The sequence below is a fragment of the Phyllobates terribilis genome, unplaced genomic scaffold (assembly GCF_046119375.1).
Source record: "Phyllobates terribilis strain yellow unplaced genomic scaffold, ASM4611937v1 Scaffold_2__4_contigs__length_985480577, whole genome shotgun sequence".
Classification (NCBI taxonomy): domain Eukaryota; kingdom Metazoa; phylum Chordata; class Amphibia; order Anura; family Dendrobatidae; genus Phyllobates; species Phyllobates terribilis.
In genome coordinates, this window is record NW_027362762.1 from 243,635,568 (window position 1) to 243,650,543 (window position 14,976).

The following is a 14,976-nucleotide window of genomic DNA, read 5'->3' on the forward strand; positions in this document are numbered from 1 at the left end:
TTAGGGTTGGGCTAGGGTTGGGCTAGGGTTATGGTTAGAGTTGGGCTGGGGTTAGGGTTGGGCTAGGGTTAGGGATGGGCTAAGGTTAGGGTTGGGCTAGGGTTGGGTTAGGGTTCTGGTTGTATTAGGGTTGGGGTTAGGCTTGTGTTGGGGTTGGGATTTTTTCCGAAGTAAAGAAAAAATGATGACGATATTGCGACTAATGTTGAGAGCAAGTGCTAGCTACTTAAGTTTTTCATCGGGTGCTCGGGTATGCACCGAGTATAGCAGGTGATCAAGTGACATGCTTGATTCTCTGCCCCAAATATTTTGCAGCTGTTATACAGCCAAAAAAAACTTGCGAGGATTGCCTGCCATGCCAGAGCGATCCCCGTATGTTTTTTTCTGGGTGTCTAATAACTGTGAAACATGCGGGCGGGGACTCTAGCATGTCACTTGAGCACACGCGATACTTTTTGCATACCCGAGTACCCGCTGCAAACTCAAATAGCGAGCACTTGCACTCAAGACTAATGACAACTTATTCAATATGATGACTTAATGTTATCAAATTCTGTGTCGTACCTCTGGGTTCAAAATGTTCACTATACCCCTTTATAAAATCCTTCAGGGGTGTAGTTTCCAAAATGGAGTCACTTGTGGGGGGTTTCCACTGTTTAGACACATCAGGGACTCCTCAAACGCAACATGGCGTCCGCTAATTATTCATGCAAATTTCACATTCAAAAAGTCAAATGGCGCTCTTTCTCTTCCGAACCCTGCTGTGCGCCCAAACAGGGGTTTTCCCCCACATGTGGGGTATCAACGTGCTCAGTAAGAATTGCACAACAAATTTTGCGGTTCATTTTTTAATGATACCCTTGCAAAAATAAAAAAATTGGGATCTAAAGTAACATTTTTATGAAAAAAAATAAATGTTCATTTTTTTCTTCCACATTCCAAAAATTCCTGTGAAGCATATGAAGGGCTAATAAACTTCTTGAATGTGGTTTTGAGCACCTTGAGGGGTGAAATTTTTAGAATGGTGTCACTTTTGGGTATTTTCTGTCATAAAGGCCCCTCAAAGTCACTTAAAAATGTGATGTGGTCCCTAAAATAAAGATTTTGTAAATTTTGTTGGAAAAATGAGAAATCGCTTGTCAATTTTAAACCATTATAGCTCCCTAACAAAAAAAAAATTTGGTTCGTAAATTGTGCTGATGTAAAGTAGACATGTGGGAAATGTTATTTATTAACTATTTTGTGACATATCTCTCTGATTTAAGGGCATGGAAATTCAAATTTTCTAAATTTTCACCAAATTTCCATTTTTTTCACAAATAAACGCAAGTGATGTTGAAGAAATTTTACCACTATCAAAAAGCACAATATGTCACGAAAAAACAATCTCAGAATCAGTGGGATCCGTTGAAGCGTTCCAGAGTAATTACCTCATAAAATGACAGTGGTCTGAATTGTAAAAATTGGCCTGGTCATTAACGTGCAAACCACCCTCGGGAGTAAAGGGGTTAAATTGTTAATACCAACCTGCAATTTCTCCAGATCTTATATAGAAATGTGACTTGATTTAAGCTAGGTGCTTTATGGAACTACAACACATTTATTCCTTGAAATAAAACTGTCAAATAGTTCCTTGCATTTTGTGGTCTGTAGTGCCACTCAGTAAGTATAAAGCTAAAGGGCTTCTGATATCTGTAGCATTTAATATCCCAGAGACCAGTCTCCCACTATTCTTAATATTATAATATATCCAACCAATATTCTTTAGTATTATGTGATAGGAATACACCTTTTTTAACAAAATTTAAACAATTGATCAACGTAAAGAACACCTCAATATATATTGAGTATATCACAAACAAAGTATTTGATCCTTTAGTCATACTCTCTTCCAAATAGAAAATGAATGCAATAGGTCTGCAGAATTGGACAATATGTTTGTTAGTCTGCTACCATGAAAACACATACCAAGTTACATGAATTTTTTTGTTCATCTTCTTCCCAGAGCCATAACTTTTTTATTTTTCTGTCAATATGGCCATGTTAGGGTTTGATTTTTGAGACACAAGTGGTACTTTTTAATGTCATAATTGATTCTACCATATCATGTACTGGAAAATGGGAAAAAAAATTCCAAGTGCGGTTAAAATGCAAAAAAGTGCATTTCCGCAATTGTTTTTTCTTTTTTTTTTACCATGTTCACTAAATGCTTAAATTGACCATTAATTATGATTCTCCAGGTCATTATGAGTTTGTAGATACCAAACATGTACAGGTTCATTTTTATTTAATTGGCGAAAAAAAAATCAAAAATTTGTAAAAAAAATAATGGCGGCATTTTACGAGACTCGTAGCATTTTCATTTTCGGGATCTGGGGCTGAGTGATGGCTTATTTTTTGAGCACTGAACTGAAAATATTATTGATTACATTTTGGTGTAAATACAATGTTTTGTTCGCCCGTTATTGCATTTTATTGCAATGTTGTGGTGACCAAAAAAATTTAATTCTGGCGTTTCCATTTTTTTTCTCGCTACATCATTTACCAATTGGATTAATTATTTTTATATAGATAGATAAGGTGATTCTGAACATGGCGATACCAAACATGTGTATTTTTTTTTTTATTGTTTTATTTTGAATAGAGCGAAAAGGGGGTGAATTGAACTTTTATATTTCTTTATTTTTTTATGTTTTTAAAAACATCTTTTCTCTTTTACATGCTTCAATAGTCTCCATGAGTGACTAGAAGCTGCAATCATCTGACCGCCTGCACAACACATAGCTTCTCTGGTCTCTGCTGCATTCTCAAACTTTTTCTTCACTATTCGGCACAGCTGGGGTGATGAAGTGATGTAATTGTGCCAGATCTCTGATGCAGAGGGAGAATGATGGAGGAGGAAGCACTCAGGATGCAGATACAGTTTGACGTGTTCAGTGTGGAACAAACTCCCCTACATCCATGACTTCTTCCAATTTCCCTACCCTTCTGGCTCTCACTCAAACCTGAATACAGCAGTAAGACATCATCGCCACTTCCAATGGTTGGCCACAATTTTCATATAACCACAGACCTGAGAACAGATGAAGAGAAGGTGTTGGTACTTTCTGATCATTACAATGCGCTGTTCAGGTTATCCTTCTGGTACCCTCATATATTTGCCTTCCTTTGAGATCCATACCATTAGGCTCTTAATATCCTTCTCCCTGCGAATGATGGTTGTGTATCACCCTCCAGGAAAAAACAATCATTTCATGGATCACTTTGCCACCTGGCCTCCACTTGTCCTTTTCTGTGACATTCACAACTTATCATGGTGGACTTTAACTTCCCCATTGATATTTCACTCTATGCATATGCCACTCATCTTCTTTCTATATCCTTTTTTCTCAGCCTTTTGCAGCTTACTAATTCACTTACGCATGAAGAGAAGTATACACTAGTGATGAGCGAGCATGCTCGCTACTGCTCGGTGTTCGCCCGAGCATCTCACTACTCGAGATGCTCAGCACTCGCCGAGTATTTCCGGGGTTGTTCGGCGGGAGCTCGGGTCCCCTCCCTGCAAGTTTGGCACTCTTTAGAGAACCAATCAGCTTGCAGGGATTGTCTGCCACACACTGTAATGTCATAGCCATGTTGTTTGTGGTAGTACAGTGATTGACTGGCTGCACAGCGTCATCAGGTCTATATCAGACCTGGCGCTGCCATGCTTGTCACAGTCACTCCAGAATCAGACAGTGTAGGGAGACCTGCTGCTGAGCTAGGGAAAGATTTGCTGGTTTCTAGTTAGTGTAGGTATACCAGGCTATATTAGAGACATATATCCATCTCAACTAACAGTCCTTCAGAGGAGTAATCCAGCTGCAGAGATATCAGTGCTAAGCAGGCAGGCAGGGTATATAGCAGACTGCAGTGCACATAGCATGAGGGTCCATTCCAGATCTGTCTGCAGGTACTCTTACAGATATTTGTAGAAATAGCCCCAGGTATCAGGGGCCAGGAATTTTTTTTTTTATCTTTATCCTGATTATATGCTTGAAAAGCAATGCAGAGAACACCGTTTTTCTGCGCAATTTGAAGTTGGCACTGCAGAATACAGCCAGGTCCTTTCCATATTACAGCACTAAAAAGCCAGCTATTTAAAACTGTGGCTTGTTCATCACAACGAGCACATATAATTGCGCTGAAATTATGGCCATTTCTGGCCTCCATTGAAATTTTGTTGCAGTGTGTCAGTGAACCTATTGACACCTGGTCGGCGCTGTTAAAAATATTTACCTACAGGCCAGCTATTTAAAATTGTGGTTTGTCCATCACACGGATCACATATAATTGCACTGAAAATATTGCCATTTCTGGCCTCCATTGAAATTTTGTTGCAGTGTGTCAGTGAACTTATTGACACGAGGGAGGTACTGTTAAAAATAGTGACCTACAGGCCAGCTATTTAAAACTGTGGTTTGTCCGTCACACGGATCACATATATTTGCGCTAAAAATATTGCCATTTCTGGCCTTCATTGAAATCTTGTCGCTACCACCACCACCACCCTGTCTTCCACATGGTCAAGTCTCAGTAGCCGTATGTCTGGACCGCATTTTCCTCACCCTGATCCTCCTTCCTCCCACCATGCCGAGTGCCCATAGACAACTGATCCCACACTTGGACACTCCGAAGAGCTGTTCACTTTTCCATTTATAGATTCGGGCCTCTCGCCTGGTCCAGTTGAAGCGGGGCAAGAGGAGATCGCATGTAGCGATGCCCAAATATTTGAGTAGCAACGGTCATACGAAGGCGACGGTGTGAAAGTGTCACAAGAGGTGGACGATGATGAGAAACAATTGCCAGAAAGTCAGGAGGAGGACCAGGGTGTGGAAGTGGAAGACGAGGTGTTTGATGATATAGTAACTGACCCAACCTGGTAGGAGGACGTGAAGAGTGAGGAGAGCAGCACACAGGGGGAGTGAAGCAGAGCACCCCAACAGGCAGGAAGAAGCCGTGTGGTAGCCGCAGACAGAAGGTGGGCAACTGTTCCCATTAACACCAACACGACGGAAGTTGCCAGTACAACTGTTAGGTCTTCCCGAGTCTGGTTGTTTCTTAAAGACTCTGCCAATAACCCCAAAAAGGCCATTTGCACCACCTGCTAGGCCAGCATCAGCAGAGGTAGCAAAACTACCAGTTTGACCACCACCAGCATGATCAGGCACATGGCAGCAAAGCACCCGACTTTGTGTACCGAACGCCAGGGTCCAGGAACAGTGTCTGCGGGTGACACCACTGCTTATTCAGCTGTTGTGCCTGCTAGCCAATCCCTTGTCCATAGAGCAAGCGAAGAGGCCTCCTGCCCTGCACCTGTCGCTGTATACTCTTAACTAGCACCATCGTAAAGCACGTCCTTGCTAGCCCTAGGTCAATCAGAGTTGCCCTCATAGTCTACAGCTCCTGCACCTCCTCCTCCTCATCTTCGGCCTCCATCTCAAAAATGACCACATCAGTTGCAAGCTGGAAGCACTGCTGCAATGCCTCGGTCAAGCGTCAACAGGCTGTGCTGAAGCTAATATGCTTAGGTGACAAACCACACAATGCTGGAAAGTTGTGGACAGCTCTGAAAGAGCAGGCAGATCTGTGTCTGACACCGCTGAACCTACAGCCAGGCATGGTCGTATGTGACAACGGCCGGAACCTGGTGGCGGATCTGAGGCGAGACAAGCTCATACATGTACCATGCCTGACCCATGTGCTTAACCTCGTGGTTCAGCGGTTTCTCAAAAGCTACCCGGAGCTGCAGGATCTGCATGTCAAAGTACGCCGCCTGTGTGCCCATTTTAGAAAGTCAGCTACAGCTTCCGCTGCCCTTGCTGAGCTTCAGCAGCATTTGCAGCTTCCAGCTCACCGACTGGTGTGCGATGTCCCCACGCATTGGAACTCTACATTGCAGATGTTGGGAAGGATTTGTGAGCCGAAGAGGGCAGTTGTTGACTACCAGCATCAACACGGCCGTCGGTATTCAGGTCTGACTTCACATATTAGATCTCAGGAGTGGACATGGATGTTAAACATCTGAACCATCCTCCAAAAGTTTGAGGACTCCACCAAGATGGTGAGTGGCAATGACGACATAGTTAGCATCACCATCCCGCTTCTCTGTCTTCTGAAATGCTCTCTGCTCACAATTAAAGAGGATGCATTGCAGGCGGAGCACGATGAGATGGAGCAAGGAACCATACAGGGTGATTCCACACAGCCCAGTCTCATCTCATCCCAACGTGGATTGGGTGACAATGAGGAAGAGGAGGAGGAGTACGATGAACAGGAGTTAGTTTCATGCGCTAAAGACGGTACTACATGCACAACTGTCATACCGTCTGATTAGCGTGGATGGCCTGGGGACAGGGAGGAGGAGAGCACGGTCAGTCATTCTCTTGATGGGGACATGGAAGTCTTGCTTGTTAGCAGATTGGCACGCATGGCTGAGTTTATGTTACACTGCCTTTCCCGTGACCCTCACGTTCTCAAAATTTTGGGTGACAGCCATTACTGGTTGGTGACACTGCTAGACCCATGCTACAAGGAGAACTTTATATCTCTTATTCCTGAGGCGGACAGGTCTACAAAAATGGGGCAGAAGGCCCTTGTTGCGGAACTATTAAAAAAATTCCCATCTGAAAACGCTGGCAGCAGAGGTCACAGTTCATTGAACAACCAAGGAGTAAAGCCGAGAGAGACACAAATGGAATCCAGCAGAGGCAGGGGAACACTGTCCAAGTTCTGGGAGAGTTTTATCAGCCCCTCCCATCGCACAGGCCCTGAGCCGCGGGGTAATCTCACAAGGAGAGCAAAGTTTGAGAAGATGCTGAGGGAGTACCTTACCGACCGTACCAACATCCTCTGTGCTTTTAATTATTGGTTATGAAAGCTGGAATAAACTGTCTCTCTACGCCTTGGAGGTCCTTGCTTGCCCTGCCTCTAGCGTTTTCTCAGAGCAGGTTTTTAGTGCTGCTGGTGGAATTATAACCGATAATGGCATCCGCCTGTCAACTGAAAATGCTGACAGGCTGACTCTTATAAAAATGAACAAGGGCTGGATTGGGCCAGAGTTCTCAACACCACCGAATGATAGCAGCGTAACATAAACTCAAATACAGTGTCTTTTTTTTGGGAGGTCTAATTCTATTCCCATGTAACTCTATCTACACACCTAGACATGGGAATACCTTCATGATTTTGTCCATTTGCTCTTGTCCTCCTCCTTCTCCACATCCTCATCCTCTGCCACCATATCACCACCACATCTACCATATCACCATATCTACGTCTCTTGCATGGGGCATTGGAGTGCCTATCACAGCTGGTTTTTAGTGCCGCTGGTGGAATTGTAACTGATAAACGCATCCGCCTGTCAACTGAAAATGCTGCCAGGCTGACTCTTATGAAAATTAACAAGGGCTGGATTTGGTCAGACTTCTCAACAACACAGAATGATAGCAGCATAACATAAACTCAAATACAGTGTCTTTTTTTGGGAGGTGTATTCTCATGTACCTTTTCACACCCACACATGGGTATAAGCTTCCTGATTTGGGCTATTTGCTCTTGTCCTCCTCCTTCTCCTCATCCTCTTTCTCCACTACCATATCACCAGGGTGACTGTGGTCCATGATGCAACACCCACATAATTTTTTTAAAGGGTGTTTATGATGCCCGTAAAAAAAATTTTTATACTGTATGTTCATGTATACCCTTGAAGGGTAAATGTTTGTCAGCCCATACACTTAGTGCATGGGCATTACAAGTATAGGAGACCCGCTCCTTTCTAATGGGAAAAAAATTTTATGAGGCCCTCCTCCACGTCTTTTCCAAGGGGCATTGGAGTGCCTCACAATTTTTGGCAGCCCTTGCATTCACTGCATACGCCAACACTATGGGACACACACTTCCTAATAACGGGAACATTTTTTTATGAGGCCCTCTACGTCTCTTCCAAGGAGAATTGGAGTGCCTCCCAATTTTGGGTAGCCCTTGCATTCACTGCATTGGCCAACACTTTGGGAGACCCACTTCCCAATAATGGGAGCATTTTTTTTCAGGAGGCCCTCCTCTACTTCACTTCCAAGGGGCATTGGAGTGACTCACAATTTTTGGCAACCCTTGCATTCACTGAATAGGCAAATACAATGGGAGATCCACTTCTTAATAATGGGAACATTGTTTTCAGGAGGCGCTCTGACCTCCACGTCTCTTCCAAGGGGCATTGGAGTGCCTCGAAATTTTTGGCAACCCTTGCATTCACTGCTTAGGCAAACACAATTGGAGACCTACTTCCTAATAATTTAAACATTGTTTTCAGGAGGCCCTCCTCTATGTCTCTTCAAATGGGTATTGGGGTGTATCCAAATTTTCAAAGTGGTATTGGGGTGTGTCCAAATTTTGGGCAGCCCTGCCACTCACTGCATACGCAATAACAGTATAGGAGACGCACTCTTTAGTAATGGGAACAATAAAACATAGCTGGCTGATGGCTCTCTAAGAATAGTGAGGGCTGACTGCTGGCCCTTTAAGCATAGAAAAGGCCGCCTGATTGCCCTATAAAAATAGGCTTTGTGACTTTCAGAGTCCCTCCTTCATAAATGAAACATGATGTGTCTGATGATATCTCACACACCACATGGCAAGATAAGGTTGTAAAATGTTAAAATGACATTTCCTGGTGAATGCATTTGTCACGGTTGAAAGCAATGCAAAAGTGAAAAAAGCATCAAAAACTCTACGTGTGAACATAGCCCAAGGTGTGGAGGAGTATTTTTGTTTTTGGTTATTTATTTTGCTTTATATACAAGTCATTACCCTGGAAAGGATGTTCCTTAACATATTTCCCAGGAAAATCCATATTGATTTTGTTTTGGTATGTTTTATTGTGAGTCCGCAAAAGTGGTGTAATACCTCTGACAACGTTGTTGACAGAAGTGACCTGGGAGTCAGAAATGCTTCCAGGGGTCTTTCCCATACTGTCCCCATGTGATTTCAGAACTGTTCCCATCGATTTGGACAATTTTTAAACCCTCTGCAGACCTCCGGGGGAGCCGCCTGAAAAATGCTTGAGTTTCCCATAGACTTACATTGGGCTCGTTGCTCGGGTCGAGCACCCGAGTATTCCAATGTGCTCGACCTGAGCATCGAGCACCCGAGCATTTTAGTGCTCTCCCATCACTAGTGCCAATCATGGTTAACAGTACTGTAGCAGCTTATAAACAATTTACAGTAATCTATTTAGCTCCAATGTACTCTAAACTTAGCATTGTTACATTATATTAAGACATTCAAAAGCACACTGGATGACGCAGCACCAGCTACATGCAGAAAGACCAGACACAGAAGATGGCAAACCTGGCACACACGGCAAACAAGTTTTATCCAGTGGTTCTCAAGGTGTGATGAGCATCATTGGAGAAAATCACATTCAGCAGAGGATTTCATGCACTTTCAGTTCATGCTCAAAACTTATAACTCTTTATCTGATTATCTGAAAAAAAGGCCTACTTCACCACCTTCATCACCTTCATCACATCACTATTATGGTTGAGCGAGTATGTTCTGTTCGAGTATGCTCGGGCCGAGCTCTGAGTATTTATAGCTGCTCGGTGATATGGTTGAATCGCTCCCATGTGCATGATTTGCAACTGTTTGACAACTTTATTACATGTGAGGAATGTGTAAGAAATAGACATTCCTCACATGCAATAAAAGTGTCAAACAGTCCCAAATCATGCACACAGGAGCGATTTAACCTTATCACCGAGCAGCTGAAAATACTCGGAGCTCGGCCCGAGCATACTCGGCGAAAGGGTTAATAGAACATACTCGCTCAACACTAATCACTATATGACAATCCAAAATGACTCTTCAAAACTTTCCATTTCCGCCTGAGCACTTAAGTACAGGCTCCTGTTACTAACCTCAATGCTCATGATTAGTCCATTTCCACCAAATTACCTCAAAGGTTTGATCCCCTGCCATAGAAGAAGTTACCCTACTCCTCAGGTAATGACTCTATTATCTCACACCTTCTCACACCACTCCTTCACACCACGCCCTCTCCCTGCCTGTTATTGGTCACCAAACTAAAATATTTGACCTCTCTACTTCTTCCGGTATCTTTTCCTCCTCATTCAAACATGCCATCATAACCCCTTTAATAAAAAAAACATCTCTTGACCAAAATGGCAACGATAACTAAAGACAGATCTCAAATTTCCCCTTCATCTATAAATTTCTGGAACGCTTGGTCCACTCTCATTTAATTTGCTCCCTCTCGTCTTAACACTTTACAATCTGTTATCATCTTGAAGAGATAACTCTCTTCTTGACACTTTACCATCCAGTTTCCGTTCTTTACACTATACTGAAACGCCTCTTACTAAAGTCTCTAATGCTGCAATTATAGCTAAATCTAATGGTCACTACTCCCTCCTGATTTTCCTGCATTTGACACTGTGTAGCACCACCTGTTCTTTACTATGACCCGCTCTATTGCCCTCAAATAGATTGCTTTTTCTTGGTTCTCTTCTTACCTCTCTAACCATTCCTTCGCTATATATTTTTCCAGCTTTTCTTCCTCTCCTCTTGCCCTTATTGCTGGGGTTCTTCAAGGTTTAGTCCTAAGCCCCCACATCTTCTTTCTATACACTGCACCTATTGGATAAACCATCAACAGTAGTGATGAGCGAATGTGCTCGCTATTACTTGGTGCTCAACAAGCTCGGCGAGTATTTCCGGGTTTCACAGGCGGGAGCTCGGGTCCCCACCCTGCATGTTTGCTGCTCTTTAGAGAGCCAATGAACATGCAGGGATTGCTTGCTACGCACTGTAATGCCATAGCCATGTTGGTTGTGGCATTACAGTGATTGGCTGGCCGCACAGCGTCATCGGGTCTATTTAAGACCCGGTGACGCTAGGCTCGTCATAGTCTACCCCGGAAACAGGCAGAGTAGGGAGAGCTGCTGCTGAGTCAGGGAGAGATTTGCTTGTTTATAATTAGTAAAAGTATTCCAGAGCATATCTATATATCCATCTGAACTAACAGTCTTGGGGACTAATCCAGCTGCATATATTCAGTGGTGATAGCAGGAGTTAGGCAGGAAGGCAGGGTTTGTGGCAGACTGCACTGCAGACAGCACAAGAGGGTCTATTTCATGTTCTGTCTGCAGCTGTTGTTGTTACAGATATTTTTAGACATAGCCTCAGATATCAGGGACCAGGGCTAATTTTTTTTTTTATCTTAGTCCTGGTTATTTGCTTAAAAATCAAGGCAGGCAGGGTTTGTGGCAGACAGTGTATACAGCACAAGAGGGTCCATTGCACGTTCCGGCTCATCCTGCTTTAACAGATATTTGTAGACATAGCCCCAGATATCAGGGGTCAGGGTTAATTTTTTAATCTTAATCCTGATTATTTGCTTAAAAAGCAATCCAGAGTACACAATTTTTCTGCTCCATTTGCTTGTTAGCACTGTAGAATACAGCCAGATCTTTCCTATATTACAGTGATAAAAATCCAAAAATTTGTAGTGAACGTGGAAAAAATTGGCCTCCATTTACAGTTTGTTGCAGTGTGTCAGTGAAGCTATTCACACGAGGTCGCTGTAAAGAATAGTGATCTACAGGCCCGCTATTTAAAATCGTGGTTGTCCGTCAGACGTACCACATATAACTGCGGTCCAAAATCAGCCATTTCTGGTCTCCATTTACGTTTTGTTGCAGTGTGTCAGTGAAACTATTCACACAAGGTCACTGTGAAGAATAATATTAGTAAACTACAGGCCCGCTATTTAAAACCGTGGTTATCTATCAGACTTTTCACATATAACTGCGGTCCAAATTCAGCCATTTCTGGCCTCCATTTACGTTTTGTTGCAGTGTGTCAGTGAAGCTATTCACACGAGATTGCTGTGAAGAATAGTAACCTACAGGCCAGCTATATAAAACCGTGGTTTTCTGTCAGACATATCACATATAACTGCAGTCCAAATTCGGCCATTTCTGGCCTCCATTTACATTTTGTTGCAGTGTGTCAGTGAAGCTATTCATATGTGGTCGCTGTGAAGAATAGTAACCCACAGGTCCGCTATTTAAAACCATGGTTGTCCGTCAGATGTATCACATATAACTATAGTTCAAATCCAGCAATTTGTAGTGAACAAGGAATATGTTGTCCTTCATTTAAAGTGGGTAAGGCACGTGGGATGAGACGGGGAAGTGGACGTGATGGTGATGGTGCATGCACAGGCTGAGGCCGTGGGCAAGCTGAAATTGTGCCACAACAAAGAACCCACATCATGTCGCACGACCTTCCTGTCCCAATTACTAAGGGACCGCAAAACACCACTATTGAACACACGGCAGTGTGAAAAGGTTGTTGGTTGGATAGCAGATAATGCTTCCAGTCGCTTTGCCCACCACCCTTTCTTCCACACGGTCAAGTCTCAGTAGCCGTGAGCCAGGACCGCATATTCCTCACTCTGATCCTCCTTCCTCCCACCATGCCGAGTGCCTGGAGACAACTGATCCCACACTTGGACACTCAGAAGAGCTGTTCACTTTTCCATTTATAGATTTGGGCCTCTCGCCCATCCAGCTACAAGTGGGTCAAGAGAAGAACCGTTCAGCAATGCCCAAATATTTGAGCAACCACGGTCACATGAAGGCAACGGTGGGAAAGTGCAATTACTGTCGCAAGAGGTTGATGATGTTGAGACACAATTGCCAGAAAGTCAGGAGGATGACCAGAGTGCAGAAGTAGAAGACAATGTGGTGGATGATATAGTAACTGACCCAACCTAGACGGGGGACATGCAGAGCGAGGACAGCAGCACACAGGGGGGAGGGAGGCGTAGCACCAAAACAGGCAGGAACAGCAGTGTGGTGGTGGCAGACAGAAGGTGGGAAAGCGTTGCCCGAGACACCAACACGACGGAAGTTGCCAGTACAACTGTTAGGTCTTCCCGAGTCTGTTGTTTTTTTTAAAGACCGTGCAGATTACTCCAAAAATGCCATTTGCATCACTTGGCAGGCCAGCATCAGCAAAGGTAGAAAAACTAGCAGCCTTATCACCACCAGCATGATCAGGCACATGGCAGTAAAGCACCCTACCAAGTGGGCCAAACCCCAGGGTCCAGAAACAGTGACTGCGGGTGACACCACTGCTTCTTTCACTGTTGTGCATGCACGCCAATCCCCTGTCCATGGCGCATGCCAAGATGTCTCCCGCCCTGCACCTGTCGTTGCACACACTCAACTAGCACCATCAGCATGCATGTCCCCGTCCTTGTCCCAGCACAGCGTTCAGTTGTCCCTAACCCAGTCCTTGGAACGCAAGTGCAAATACACAGCCAATACCCCACAGGACACACTACTAAATTCACACATTTTGCGAATGCTTGCGCTCTAAATGTTGCCTTTTAGGCTCGTGGAGATGCAAGCTTTCAGCTACCTAATGGCATTTGCCGTCCCTCGGTACTCTGTCCCCAGCCGCCACTATTTTTCCCGGTGTGCTGTCCTCGCATTACACAAGCATGTGTTTTACAACATTAGCCGTGCCCTCAACAATGCAGATACTGGGAAAATCCTACCTAACCACGGACACGTGGACAAGCGCTTGTGGGAAGAACGGTACTTCTCGCTGACGACACACTGGGTTAATATAGTGGAAGCAGGAACCCAGTCGGACCTTGAGACGGAACACGTCTTCCCGAAGCCGAGGATGGCAGATCCTGGGACAATCACGCTTTCCCCCAAATTGTACAGCTCCTGCACCTCCTCCTCCTCTTCAGCCTCCATCTCCAAAATGACCACATCAGTCACAAGATGGAAGCACTGCAGCACTGCCTCGGCCAAGCGGCAACAGGCTGTGCTGAAGCTAATATGCTTAGGTGAAAAACCGCACAATGCTGAAGAGTTGTGGACAGCTCTGAAATAGCAGGAAGATCTGTGACTGACACTGCTGAACCTACAGCCAGGCATGGTCGTGTGTGAAAATGGTCAGAAACTGATGGCAGCTCTGAAGCGATGAAAGCCCACACACGTACCATGCCTGGCCCTTGTGCTTAACCTCATGGTTCATAGGTTTCTCTGTACCTACCCAGATCTGCCAGATCTGCAAGTCAAAGTACGCCGAGTGTGTGCCCATTTTAGAATGTCAGCTACAGCTTCCGCTGCCCTTGCCATGCTTCAGCAGCATTTGCAACATCCAGCTCACCGATTGGTGTGCCATGTCCCCATGCATTGAAACTCTACATTGCAGATGTTGGGATGGATTTGTGAGCCGAAGAGGGCAGTTGTTGACTACCAGCAACAACACGGCCATCGGTATTCAGTTTAGACTCCACATATCAGATCTCAGGAGTGGACATGGATGTCAAACATCTGTACCATCCTCCAAAGCTTTGAGAACTCCATCAAGATGGTGAGCGGTGATGATGCTATAATTAGCGTCACCATCCCATCTCTCAGTTTTCTTAAACGCTCTCTGCTCACTATGAAAGAGGATGCATTGCAGGCGGAGCACGATGAGATGGAGCAAGGAACCATACAGGGTGATTACACACAGCCCAGCCTCATCTCATCCCAACGTGGATTGGGTGACAATGGGGAAGAGGAGGAGGATGAAAAACAGGAGCGCTATAGACGGTACTACCTGCACAACTTTCATACCATCTGTTAAGTGTGGATGGCCTGAGGACAGGGAGAAGGAGGAGGAAAATTAGGAGGAGAGCATGGTCAGTCATCCTATTGGTGAGGACACAGAAGTCTTGCCTGTTAGCAGTCTGGAACACATGGCTGAGTTTATGTTACGCTGCCTTTCCCGTGACCCTCACTTTGTCCAAATTTTGGGTGACAGTCATTACTGGTTTGTAACACTGCTAGACCCAGGCTACAAGGAGAACTTTCTATCACATTTTCCCGTGGTGGACAGGCCTAA